Raw genomic sequence first — 12,451 nt, forward strand, 5'->3', positions numbered from 1 at the left:
GGAGGGCTTGTTAGGTCAGAGATCACAGAGGGCCGATATTTGGACACACGGGGGAAAAGGCAAGCTCGTTGGAAAGGCAGACACTGTTTGCCAAGGAGCCTGGCAGGGGAACACTTTGCTCCACGCAGTCCTGCGTTAGTAACTACATTTTGAAGCCTGAACTGTATTCTGCACGTGGGCTCTTGATGGCCCCTCTCCTGCAACGAAGGAGCTCGTCCCCTAAAGGAGCCTGGCTCGTGCCGGCCGCATGGGGACCGGGGCCTCCTTCCTCGTCTGATTCCTTCTTTCTGTGCGCCACATTAGGGGTGGGCCCCACCTACACCAGCGGGAGAGCGGCCCACAGACACAGAGGCTGCTTATTTGTTAGGAAATGAAGTACCATAGATTGACAAACATCGGACAAAACCTGGGGGGGGAGTCTATAGTTTCAATGACTGCGTTCTAGATATGAATAAGGCGTAAGGAAAATGTAGTACTTTGGGCCAGCTGCCTTTTTTTGCTGTTGATTAAGTAGATTTATAATCACCTCTGGGTTACTGCGCTTAGAAGCGGCGCGGGTGTGGGAGGAAGCGTTCTATACGCGTTATTCATTTATATTGAGGTCGTGCAGTCCTTTACGATGTCACCAGAAGCGGTCACTGGACAAGAAAAGTGCGTGTCAGTAGGGTACTGTCAGAAGGCTGTCTCTGTCTGAGGTGCTCTGCTGCTGGTGCTGCGCACTTCTCGACAGGCTGTTTGTTCATTTTGAATGAAGGGTAGGTCGATCCGTCGATAGTGATAGTGATGTTTAATATTGGGCTGACTCCCCAATAAAGTCAGACTTTAAAGAGAACGGGCTCCAGGAAAACCTCTCCCCTTTCACTATAAAGAGCACCTTACTCGAGGTGCGCATGCGCACTTTCACCTCCTATGACCAGGTTTGCGCTTGAGTCACCTCCGGCCAGTCCCGGGGTCGCGCGCGTCTCAGGTGGGAGGGGGGGGGGGGGGGGGGTGGTCACATGGCAGGGGCATTGTAGAATCTTAGGGCCTAATTTATGAAAAGTGACTCATCGCTGCGAGAAAACAGCGATGCGTCACTTTTCATTGCGCTATCCTTGCGACACCAATGATGCGTCATATTTACAGTATGACGCATCATGTCTCAAGCAGTTGCAGATACGTCTGTAGGTGCAAAAATTACGCATTGCTGGAGTGTGTCACAAAAGTGATATAACTCCAGCAATAGGTCATTACACATGGGAAAGCCCCATGTGAAATGTGCCTGCATAAGTCTTACGCCTGCTATGAGGCAGGCCTAAGAAATTGACACATTTGCGTCCTAGAATTGGCGCAGTGAAATCTTATAGATTTCACTGCGTCACTTCAATGACCCTGTCTTGCATCAGAAGGCCCCCTGCATACATTACATCTAGGTAGATGCGTCACTTTGTAAATATGGTACAACAAGGCTCACTTTTTACGCCGCTGGTGAATCACAAAAAGTGACGCACCGGCGGCGCAAAAGTGACGCAAGGGTTCATAAATAAGCCCCTTAGTCTTTAGTAACGACTGGCGTCACTGGCCACAAACATAAACGTCATTCAGGACGAGCAGCCAGTGTAGCCACCACTACCCCTGGCGTGTCCTCGTCTTCCCTTGCTGAGATGAAGGCCGTGTTAGGAATAGAATGGAAACAAGACTGGGTAAGCCCTGTTTACTTTCTCTTGTTTCCACCCCTGGCCTTCCTCTGAAAAGCCAGCTGCAAATTGAAGATAATGAAGGGCAAAGGGTGTGTCAAGGAGTCGTTAGTCGTCATACCTGGGACATTTTCAAGGCTCGAGGGACGGGCGTCACTTCCGCTATCCTTGTCGTTCTGGTGGGAGGGCATCAGTGGTGGGACACTGTCTTCCCAAGCCTGCTACACTTTTATTCTATGACATTGAAGCCTGCTATATAGGACACGGCTCGGGTGCACTAATCTCGCGTGTGTCCCCAGTCCATTGCATACAATAGGTATTGCAAAGGCACGTGAGGGGGCGGGCTGCAGCAGGGACTACCGGGTAGTACCAGCCGAGGCCAGTCCTAGGATTTATGGGGTCCCGGGCAGAAAAGGAACATACGAGGCCCCTATAATTTGTATATAATTTAACCTCACAGGAAGTGACATCATAGGAAGTAATTTCAATTAGCCATTCATATTGATATTGTTTATAGAGCGTGCGAATGTCCAAAGGCCTATTGGCGCTGGCGTCTGCAGCTGTAACCGTATATAAAGCTAATAGTGCAACATAGTTGGAAAAAGCCAGGTTTTAAGTTGTTTTCTAAAACAGAAAAAATTGGACTGGAGTTTGAAATGCAAAGGCATTTTGTTTCAAAGTTTGCACATAAGGAGATAAATCTTCTGCCACCCTAAGATGCATTGTTTAATTTAGGTGTTTCCACTGTTCTCAAGGGGGCTGATCAAAGAGCTCCCCTAGGTGTGTACCATATGAATTTTCTCTTAAGGTACTCAGGAACTATGTTGTGAGCAGTATACTGTGCGTTGAAGGCTACTCCCTTTCTAATGGGAAGCCAGTCTAGCTCCAACAATACTTGTGAGACAGATTTGAACTTTGGAATTCTCATTAAGAGACGAGCTGCTGCTTTTTGTAAAATGTGCAGTTTATTCAGAGATCACAGATAATATGGCATTGTTGAAGCCTCTTTCCAAGAGGCTACTTACTTAGTTTGGATATGAGTAAAAATATAATTAATAATACTTATAAAAGGCATGAATATATTTTAAATCTCTATTAAGTAGAAATACATTAAATTAATTAAACTTAGTTATTGTTCTATTGAATGGGATGAATGAAAATGATATGCTAACCGGGCATCCTGGCACTAAGAAATATCCAAAGGAGAGGTGCAGACTGTACTAATGTGGAGAAAGAACAGGTTTAAGTGTTTTTGCAAAAGATTGGAGCTACACCATAGCTCGAGAAGGAAAGAGTTCCAGTCCCACACATCTAGAAAGGACAAGAATCTGGCTCCAATCGGGGCCGTCTAAATTTTCGGATGGCACAGGAGTTTGGTTGGCACAGAGTATAGGATTTCGGAATAAACGTAAGGAGTGTTGTAGAAAGAGAGAACCTTTTTAATTAAGTGCACGATGATGAATGGATAGTGCCATGTAGATCGAGGGTTTCAAACCAAAAGCCCAGCAGACAGCAGAAAGGTGAGTAGAAATGCCCTGGTGATGCAGCAGCCGCAGATGAAGAGCCCAGCACTGTTCTAAATGATTCGAAGGGTACCGAATGTACAAAGGCAGGAACCCCAAGATAGAGGGCATATGCATAATCTAGTAAAATGGACTGTACAACAGCCTTGCTGTAGTGAGAGGGGAGAAAATGGATGATTTTGTGTTACTTATGGATGTAGTAAAAGCACATGGAAGAAACATGGTTAATCTGTTCTGAAAAAAGAGAGAGAAGATGCTGGAAAATGAATCCAGGATTGTTTTGCTGACTGCACAAATGTGGGCGATTGACCCAGCTCCACCAGCCACCAAAGAGAACACCATATGGTATGAGATACTTTTAAAATGAGAACCCTTGGTTTGTCACTATAAGGTTTTATTGACTTTGTTTTCATTCAGAAATTAACTGCTAGCATGCAAGACCAAACATATTCTTGGGCAGATTGCCACTGAGGGCAATGAATGTTTGGGTATCAATATGGGCAAGATATCAACAAGAAACCAAAGGACTGTATGAGTAAGGCTAATTGGGAATTATGAAGATTAAACAGCGGAGACCCAATAAATTCCACAAGTCTGAGGTTTAGTACATAACAGAAACAGAGGTGAGTGGATTGTTTCAGATTTCGCAAATAGGATAACAGTTATCCACACCAGGGGAACACCTTAAATTCAAGGTTGTACTAGCTGATTTATAAGAACTGGCTTGGAAACTGTGTCAAATGTGGCTCTAATGTTTAGTAATATTTAAGCTGCTCTAACACATGAACAAGAGTGGGAAACATCCTTTAAACCACAGTCGATACCACAATGTGCACAGTCACTACTCTGCTGTGACGTTACCATGCATTCCTTTACCACACAAGTCGTTACACCGACCTGCTTTAGGGGACACATTGTTGAACTAGAGTTGGAATAGTAATGTATACTATTCCAGAGTCCAGCACCCCCCCCCCCCTAAGGCAAGTCATTGTAGTGACTTGCTTGGTAAAGGAACACGTGGTAACTTTGCAGTTGTGGTACTGACTGCAGTGAAAAGGCATGTGTGGTAAATGGATGGGGGTTCTGTTATACAACCTAAAGAGTCAGCCACAAATCATCTGAATCATTACAAAATGCTACTCCAAACTCCTGGAGTTGTCAGAAGCCAACCAGCACATTGGCAATGAGTGACTTACTTTTTCTGAAAGAAAATTGGAAGTTGACCTCTTTTTTCAAGGATTTTTGAGAAAGGGGCAACAAGGTGATGTCTGAAGACCCTGATAAGTTTTGAGATGGCTGAAGAGTATTAGAGCATTTTTACCTCCCCTTCAGACTCTTACTTTTTGGCTTCAACTTTCTCTTGCTGGTTCTGCCCATCCAACTTCCACCTCTGCCCTCCTGTCTCCCTCCGCCCAACCTCTTAACATCTTTTGGTGGTTCTGCTTTCTTCCATCCACCTCTCACCATTACTTCTCGCTCCACTCTGCTTATGTTTCCTTGCGGGTTCTGTCTCTCATAAACACACACATCTTATCCACATGTCCCTCTTCAACTATCATCTCTCCCCGAGCCTCATAACTTCTTTCCTTGTTCTGCTTCATTTACATCCACCTCTCCCCTTCCATCCTCCCAGATCATCTGATCTTTTCTTGTCGATTCTCTCCCTCATAAATCCACCTACCCCTCAGTGCTTTACCCTTTTTCTCATCTTTCCCTCGACTCTTACCTTACCTTACCTTACCTGGTGTATTCTGTCTCTCTTACATCTATCTCTCCCATGCCCCCAGGTTTGTCCCATTTCCTACTGGTTCTGTCTCTTATATCTACCTATCTCCTCAATGGAGAAAGGTGACTGGAAGAACTACTGTGAGAATATAAGCTCCCCCCTATAGTGGCACTAGCATCCATGCCAAGAGCAGGGGGCAAATTAGCATTAAAAAAAGGGAGTGAAAAACCTAACCTTGAATAGTGACATACATGCAGCCTCCGGATATAAGCATAGCAGATATATTATAGACACCTTTCTAGCTTCAGGCAACCATACTTTGATTTTAATTTCTGACCTCAAGACAAGACCGTTTCTCTGAGATTCCTTTTTGTTTTTACCTCCCTTTTAAGGCTTTTGATGGTTCATGGAAACTAAAAGGCTGCACTGATAAGTCATGTTGGATGTGCAAGTTAGCCGAAGATTCCATTTAACATATAATGTGCCAATGCCCAGCCCTACTTGACGTGCAGAAAAAATATTTAAAGACAATGTTTAATGCTGAGAGCGTAAGAACAATGCAAGATGCTGTATTACTCTGCTTTAAAGGCGGTTCTGTAAAGCTCTTGAGTCAGGCAGCTATGCTTTGGGAGAAAAATACTTTGCCTTTAATTTTCTATTACAATGTGTTGAATTTTAATGGTGCTTTTTATCAGTTTTTTGTGAAGTCTTATGTAAAGTAATTATTGTATATAGTTTTATGTAAACTTAAAACAATAAGGTATTCTCTCTCACTCTCCTCAATGCTTTACACTTCACTTCACCTCTCTGCCTGACTCTTAGAGTACCCATTGATTCTGCCCCTCTTACTTCCACCTCTCACAAGTCCCTCACTCACCCACTCAACTTTAGTTCTCGGCTGGTTCCGCGTCTGATCAGCTCCCATCCCTGTGCTACCCTTCACCTCTTGTCTCTCACTCTTACCTTGTCTCACTGTTTCTTAATCTCTTACATCCATCTCCCTCTGATGTGCTCTACACTTCACCTCATCCTTACCACCCACCGCCTCTTATTTTTCTCACTAATTCTGCTTCTGTTTCATTCCCTCTCTCCTTCCTGCTTCAAGCTCCATCTCTCATCTCTCCCCGGCCTCTAATCTTTTCTCACTGATTCTGCCCCTGTAATGGCTACTTCTCCCCTTCCTCCCAACCCAGCCTCCTACCATCTATTGGTGATCTTGACCTCTTACATCCACCTCTCAGCCTTCCTTCTCCCTGCTACTTAAGTTCTCCTAATCATTCTGCTTCTTTTATATCTACTGCTCCCATTCATGCACTATCTTGCACCTTTTATCGTTCTCTCCAGCCTCATGTTTTTTTTCTGGTTCTGCACTCTTTAGATCCACCTCTTCCCTCCATGTTTTACTCCACATGTTTCAGCTCTCCCCCGCCTCTACTCTCCTCTTGCTAGTTCTGACCCTGTAACATTAACTGCTCTCCATGTTCTGATTTTCGCCACTCTTCCCCCAGTCTTTTATTTTGTTTTACTTGTTCTCCTCCTTCACATCCACCTCTACCCTTCCACTGTCCCACTACCCCCAGTCCTTTTACCAGTACTAGCTGGTGCCTGAGGTCGCTAGAGCACCGCTGCCCAGTATCAACAGGCCAAAAAAAAGCTGCTTTGAACAGCTTTGAAAGGCAAAAAGTATAAACACCCAAACTAAAAGTTTGCATGTTTACTTTCATCAGTGCTCAGCTCCTTTCCGCACCCTTGACACATTCACAAGCCATATGGAAGCTGTGCATGCTCCCTAAAATGCACAGCTGTGAAACACAGGAGCATGCTTGGGGGGTGATGCATTTGTAGCATTGTCGCTCCAAGCCCTATCAGAAGCCATGATAGAGTGGGGCTGTAGAAGGGTCAGCCCTTGTTCCTATCCTGTCTTCTGATAGGGCTGTCAGCAAACTCATGTGCAGAGACACTGACACGAGGACTGAGCGCACCAGAAGAGAGAGCTGGTACGTAGAAACCTTTCTTAGTACCAGTTGGTAAGTTGGACTGTTTCCACTACTCATGGCTTCTCCTGTCCATTTTGCTCACCACTGGCCAGGTTTCGTTTCCACACTAAAAACATGGCATGCTGTGCAGGTGGTCACACATTGGGTCAGCTTTGTTAGCCTATGATCACACTGTGTGAAAAATCTCTTCGCTGAGAATCACCTATGACCATACAGTGTCACCTTTCTGAGAAGCCTGTCACAGCATGTTGACTTTTTGAGTGTCCAATAGCAGAGCATTATTGCATGTGTGAATAAAGATGTATTCTCTAAGAACAAACCAAAGGAAATGATGGACGGAGTGTTGAACATTGCAAGCACTCACCCCCAGTCAACTGATCTGGGTTTAATCCATCACCGTTCTTTAGCCCACTCTGCCACCCCAGTTCAGACATGGCCATATGCAAATCAGTCTGACCCTGTGCCTCATGGGAACAGTCCAGCCCGAACTGCCAAGCTATGTCTTCCCTGGACCGGAAACAAGCTTCCTAGGACCGGTTTCTGGCATTTCAGCCGTCTTCAGCCAGGCTTGCTTGAATCCAGTGGCAAAGTGAGCAGGGTCTCACACCCCTGCTCACTTTGCCACTGGATTCAAGCAAGCCTGGCTGAAGACGGCTGAAATGCCAGAAACCGGTCCTAGGAAGCTTGTTTCCGGTCCAGGGAAGACATAGCTTGGCAGTTCGGGCTGGACTGTTCCCATGAGGCACAGGGTCAGACTGATTTGCATATGGCCATGTCTGAACTGGGGTGGCAGAGTGGGCTAAAGAACGGTGATGGATTAAACCCAGATCAGTTGACTGGGGGTGAGTGCTTGCAATGTTCAACACTCCGTCCATCATTTCCTTTGGTTTTTGCTTTGTTCGCCATAAGTTGGCAGGGTATGCTCAGACGTGAGTCCCTTGCTCACTTTGCTACTGGATTCAAGCAAGCCTGGCTGAAGACGGCTGAAATCCAGAAACCGGTCCTAGGAAGCTTGTTTCCGGTCCAGGGCAGACATAGCTTGGCAGTTCGGGCTGGACTGTTCCCATGAGGCACAGGGTCAGACTGATTTGCATATGGCCATGTCTGAACTGGGGTGGCAGAGTGGGCTAAAGAACGGTGATGGATTAAACCCAGATCAGTTGACTGGGGGTGAGTGCTTGCAATGTTCAACACTCCGTCCATCATTTCCTTTGCTTTTTGCTTTGTTCGCCATAAGTTGGCAGGGTATGCTCAGACGTGAGTCCCTTGCTCACTTTGCCACTGGATTCAAGCAAGCCTGGCTGAAGACGGCTGAAATGCCAGAAACCGGTCCTAGGAAGCTTGTTTCCGGTCCAGGGAAGACATAGCTTGGCAGTTCGGGCTGGACTGTTCCCATGAGGCACAGGGTCAGACTGATTTGCATATGGCCATGTCTGAACTGGGGTGGCAGAGTGGGCTAAAGAACGGTGATGGATTAAACCCAGATCAGTTGACTGGGGGTGAGTGCTTGCAATGTTCAACACTCCGTCCATCATTTCCTTTGGATTTTGCTTTGTTCGCCATAAGTTGGCAGGGTATGCTCAGACGTGAGTCCCTTGCTCACTTTGCCACTGGATTCAAGCAAGCCTGGCTGAAGACGGCTGAAATGCCAGAAACCGGTCCTAGGAAGCTTGTTTCTGGTCCAGGGAAGACATAGCTTGGCAGTTCGGGCTGGACTGTTCCCATGAGGCACAGGATCAGACTGATTTGCATATGGCCATGTCTGAACTGGGGTGGCAGAGTGGGCTAAAGAACGGTGATGGATTAAACCCAGATCAGTTGACTGGGGGTGAGTGCTTGCAATGTTCAACACTCCGTCCATCATTTCCTTTGGTTTTTTCTCTAAGAAGTAACCATAATTGTACATTGAGTTTATTTTAAAAGCTAGGACAATGGATCAATATGATTTGTTGGCACTATTCTCCCATGTACCTCCTGTGTTGCATTATGTCCTATTTCCGAGGTTGAACATAAACGTATATTTTGTGCAAAACAGTGAGAGCCCTTGGTATAAAGCAGACATATATTAATTTGATTGAACTATTTTAGAATGGCAATGTCTACCCTTGAGTAGGAACACATTTCAAGGGGTGGAAATGCTTCAATTGCAAAGAAAAGTAAATGGAATAATAACGTTTTAATAAATAGCTTAGTTTCACACATTTGCCACTCTGTTAATATGTTTTATTAATAGCCAATTATAACTTGTCACCTGCTGACCATTGCAATTATGGCAAAAAAAGTTGCAAAAAGAATTTTCACTCGATTTAGCAGTAATGTTTACATTAAGACCTACATGCAAATAGCGCTTGCTCCTGTGTTTTTTACTAACAAGAGAGGAGACAACACAGGCACAGCACACATGGGATTGTAATGGTGTTCTAAAGAGAAGGAAGCTTAAAGAGCAGACTATTGCACACTGGAGAACATTACACAATAAAGAGAGGTGATTAATGGGGGAGAATGTTGCAGACAGGAAAGTGTGTTGATTGAAAGGGTAAAATGGAACATATAGGAAAGTGGGGATTACAGCAGGGAAAAGACAGGAGTGCAGTTCTTACATGAGAACGAGGCACAAGAAAGTGGTTTAGAATGAGTCACACATGTGACTTCTGGACCACTTTTTATGGAAAATGCACCAAAAATACTATCTTCTGCCATTTTTCAAAGTATTCTTGAGGAGGGTGGAACCCCAAAACCACTAGGAAGGGTGAGGCTTGCCTGTCACACAACAAATTGTTGCATGTTTCATTAGGAACCACTAAATTTCAAAGTTCACCAGTCTACCTGCATCCTACCTTTTTGTGTGGATTCACCCCTCTTGCATCATACTCTTTTGACTGTAATGCCCTTCACCTTGTCTCTTCATCTCTCTACCAGCCTGTTAGCATTGATTCTGCCCATTACATCCATCTCCTCTCTTCGCTGCCTCCCTTTCTGCCAGTCCAGGGCTTTAAGCGGGCTGAAGAAAATGAGTGGGTCTCTAAAATGGGTGTGGTTTATGTAATTAAGGGCGTAGATTAAACGTGTAATCTAAATGTCTGTGATTCCCATAGAGTTTAATCTGACTGGTACTTTGTTTCCTCTCTGTGCTTTCTGTGATTCAATCCAGAAATATAACACAACAACTGACATGCACCTAAAAACAGCCAGGAGTATTGGTTTTGTCAATGGTTGCAAGCTATTTAAGATAAATGAGTAACAACAATTAATTATTTTACTTTCACCTTGTCACTGTTTTGGCCAATGAGTAGATCCTTCAAACACATTTGCCCAGAATCACAACTGGAATACGGGAACATTGCACTTTGTGCTCTGCAGAGAGGCCAAGGATTGAATGATCTTGATTCCGAACACCTATTTGACCCCCAGACAGGGACATTGAGAAAGTTGTTCTGCCTGCAGCCTCAACCCCAAAGTGCTCAACTCTAGCCTGTTATAAACACCCGAAGGCGACTCAGTACAAAGTGTGCAGCATCCAAGAGTAATATGCTGTGAAACGAAATACAGAAGCATACATCCTGGAGATAGCTAGCACTCTTGGGAAATCCAAAATTAAGTAAAGCATGTGAAATATAAACAGGAACTAATTTGCTGCCATGTATTACTCTAACATGCAGTGTCAGACAGGGGCAGGAAAGAGGCCCCAGCACCAAAATACAAGTGGCACCCCATTAGTAAATTTGTCAGCTAATTTTTTTTCCATACTTGCAAATTAGGGCAGTTTTTAACTTGTAGAGACATACTGTATACGGTTTTGTAAGGTATTGAAGACTGAATAGAGTTTGACTCAAGCAATGTTTGTTTTAATGTTACGAAAATCAACGGTAAAAACCGGCTCACATGACCATAAAGCAGGCCAATAACCAGCCCAAACAAGCATTGGCATAGCCAATAGTTCTGGCCTTTGGAACCTTATAAGTGTCTAGTTATGCAGCACAATATCCTTGGTGCAACAACATTAACTGTTGCATGGCTAAGCACTTATAAGATCCCAAAGGCGAGACCTATTGGCTATGCCAATGCTTGTTTAGGTCCAGCGTTAGCCTACACCTTTCGATTTTACTAAAATGTATATATAGTACACTTACTTGTAGGGGCTTTTAGACATCTCTCTTTCAGTAGCGGTCCGTGGAGGGAGTTCGGTGGGGCAGAGAGGCGGGGCCGGGGAGGAGAAGGGTGGGGAAATGTAAACACCGGAATAAGGATGAACGGAGGTAAGTACACATTTAAATAAATAAAACGAATTCCTTTGCGTGCGCTGCATCCCAAAATGCGATGCAGCGCGCGCAACGAAATTTGTTTTATTTATTTAAATGTGTACTTACCTCCGTTCATCCATATTCCGGTGTTCACATTTCCCCACCCTGCCCCTCCCTCGCCCCGCCTCACTGCCCCACCAAACTCCCTCCACGGACCGCTACTGCTCTCTTTATCTATTTGTCTGTTGTTTCATTCATATTTCTCATGCTCACTATAACAGAGCAGGGGCAATGGGTCAGCCCACTTTAGCCATTGGCTAACTTCACAGTGAGCATCGACATTATGCCCTTTTACAGTAGTTCCACTCAGTGCCACGGATTGCTATAGCAATGTGTGCTTTCGAGACCAAAAAATATTAGCTGTTAACCATTTTTTTAATATATTGACAATTGTCTAGCAGCTCTCCACACGAAAAAAATGAAAAAACAAGCATTGACAGGGTTAAAAGCAGATTGTCAGCACGTCGCTTTGCCAATGATTGTTATGTGTTGTACTTTGTTTCTATTGCAACCTCAACTTCCGCAGAAACAGGTTTCTTGATTGCACAATTATTGTGACGTGCTTTGTGTAGCACTTGCTCCAGCAGACTTCTGCAGTCCGCTCATTGATACACACTGTAAATTTAAGAAGGATGAAAGGCTGTGAAGCCCCTGCTGAAATTAATAATTGTGCCCTATAGGGTAGACATAGATTTCTCCAAAAGTCACAATAGTGGACCATGTATCCACATTAGGCCTTGGCAACATTTTCATTACATAGACAAACTCTTTTGAAATTCACAAATTCTGTGTTTAAGCAAATTTTGCAAAATGTCTTGCCATTTCATGAGTGCAACTTCTGTCTTAAATTGTGCCCACATGACACTAGTCTGAGCAGAAAAAGTCTTACAGGGAGAGCAAAACCGTAGAGAGGTACATTTTTCCTCAAACCAGTTTCCTACTGAATTCTCATGTGCTTCTTGTACACAAGCATTGGCATAGCCAATAGGTCTCGCCTTTTCGACCTTATAAGTGTTTAGTTATCCAGCACAATATCCTTGGTGCAACAACATCAAGTGTTGCATGGATGAACACTTATAAGGTCCCAAAGGCGAGACCTATTGGCTATGCCAATGCTTGTTTTATATAGTTTGTGAAAAGTCAGCAGATCGCACATAACTGGAGTCGGAGGACTGATGAACCGTTCCGAAATTTCGTGTATCACAAATATTTTTGGCAAAATATGTTT

Source organism: Triturus cristatus, chromosome 7, assembly GCF_964204655.1.
Source record: "Triturus cristatus chromosome 7, aTriCri1.1, whole genome shotgun sequence".
NCBI lineage: Eukaryota > Metazoa > Chordata > Amphibia > Caudata > Salamandridae > Triturus > Triturus cristatus.